This window comes from Camelina sativa, chromosome 18 (genome assembly GCF_030686135.1).
Source record: "Camelina sativa cultivar CO46 ecotype springtype chromosome 18, ASM3068613v1".
Taxonomy (NCBI): domain Eukaryota; kingdom Viridiplantae; phylum Streptophyta; class Magnoliopsida; order Brassicales; family Brassicaceae; genus Camelina; species Camelina sativa.
The window spans coordinates 10,206,527-10,208,358 of NC_141897.1; the positions used below are offsets into that span (position 1 = coordinate 10,206,527).

Here is a 1,832-nt window from a genome sequence, read left to right on the forward strand (position 1 = left end):
AGTCTGAAACCCAGGTGGGGGACACAATTGGGGCTGGAACACTTGGTGTTGTTGCTTCGGGATGTAGTTTTGTTGCTGTTGAGGTTGAGGAGGTGGATAGACCTGGTCTGGAGGGTTGGCCACATTGGTGCTCCTATAAGAGAGATTGTTGTTCTTGAAACCTCCTTGGTTGTAGCCTTTGAATCCTCCCTGGTTCTGCATGTAGCACAACTCAGCAAATTCAGGCTCCCCCTCTTGAACTGGAGCTTCCTCTTCACCAATGAAGTGAATGGACTTGGATTGGCTGAGGAGTATCTTGTCAAGCTTCTCATTGACCATCTTCAAATCCTTCTTATACTTGTCCTCTTGATCAGTTGAGGAGCTCCTTATGGTCCTATCATAGTCATCATTATAATTGCCATCAGATTGAGCAAGATTCTCAACTAATTCCCATCCTTCTTCCACATTCTTGTTGAGGAAGTTGCCATTAGAGGCTGTGTCAAGAAGCATTCTTATCTTGGGAAGCACTCCTCTATACAAGGTGCTTAGAAGTGACTCATTGCTGAAGCCATGGTGAAGACACTGAGTTTGGGATCCTTTAAACCTCTCCCAAGCTTCACAAAAACTCTCATTATTCCTTTGAGCAAACCCAGAAATCTCATTCCTCAGCCTAGCAGTCCTTGTATTGGAGAAGAACTTGGCCAGAAAAGCTTTCTTGCATGCATCCCATGTGGTGATAGCTCCAGTAGGAAGAGTCTTCTCCCAAAGGTGAGCTTTGTCTCCAAGAGAAAATGGGAAGAGTCTTAATTTGAATCCATCTTCACTCACTCCATTGATCTTAGTGAGTCCACATATTCTGTCAAACTCATCAAGGTGATCTAGTGGATCCTCCATTGGCAACCCATGAAACTTGTTTGCTTGTATCATTGAGATCAATCCACTCTTGATCTCAAAGTTATTGTTTGCTACTGAAGGTGGCACAATTCCAGCCCTTTGGTTGTGGGTATTGGGTGCATCTCCTGCACCAATGTGCCTTGGTCTTTGCTCATGGATAGCCTGTTGCTCCATGATGGCTTGACCTTGTTGTTGTTGAACTACTCTTCCTTGCTTATGTCTCAAACCCTTTTGTAGCCTGTGGATGTTGTCAATAGGCTGTTGAAGACTATCTTTGCCTTTTGACCTTGTGTGCATCAACAAACTCTACTACGGACTCGAACAGGTACACGGTCGAGCGCAGGCTTGAGTGGGTGGTCGAGTCGACTGGGAAGTAATGGCTAATTTGATCCGGCTTCTGGCTCGACCAAGTGCTCGATCACAGCTCGGTCGAGTGGTGGTCGAGTAGGCGGTCGAGTGGGTACCTGAAACACAAAACAGCCAAGCAAAGGAAGATTCCAGTTCAGTAACTTCACAAGTGTTTAAAACGAACTTAATCTTAGACTAATAGTGATGCTAAATGTCACAAAACACACTCAAATGGGCAACGGCGCCAAATTGAAACTGACTTTCTTTGTGGTGTATGAATGAATGATGTATGGAATGATGATGTATGGAATGAATAGAAGTCAGGGTGTTTCAATTCCCCTTATGCAGTTGCAGTATAAGAGGTGTCAATCCTATCTGAGTGATTGTGAACAATCAAGATGTGCATATGAATCTAAGTCAAGCAATTGTAAAGATTGTTTGTCACTAACAATCCTAAAATGAGATATGAAATGCAGAAAGTAGAAACAACTAGAACAAGATACTAAATGCAAACAAAACAGACAAATTAAAGCTATAATGAAACTAGAACAGAGATAGAAACTATGCTAATGAACTAATGCAAGACAAGTAATGAACAGGAAACTACGTGA

At 42.9% G+C, this 1,832-nt stretch overlaps 1 non-coding gene across 1 annotated transcript; it reads left to right on the forward strand.

Annotated features, from left to right (window-relative positions):
* Window positions 1-544: 544 nt before the first annotated feature.
* Window positions 545-651, forward strand: LOC147922739 (small nucleolar RNA R71). Its single transcript, XR_015589862.1, has one exon. It is a non-coding gene; the product is annotated as a small nucleolar RNA R71 (small nucleolar RNA).
* The last annotated feature ends 1,181 nt before the right edge of the window (window positions 652-1,832 follow it).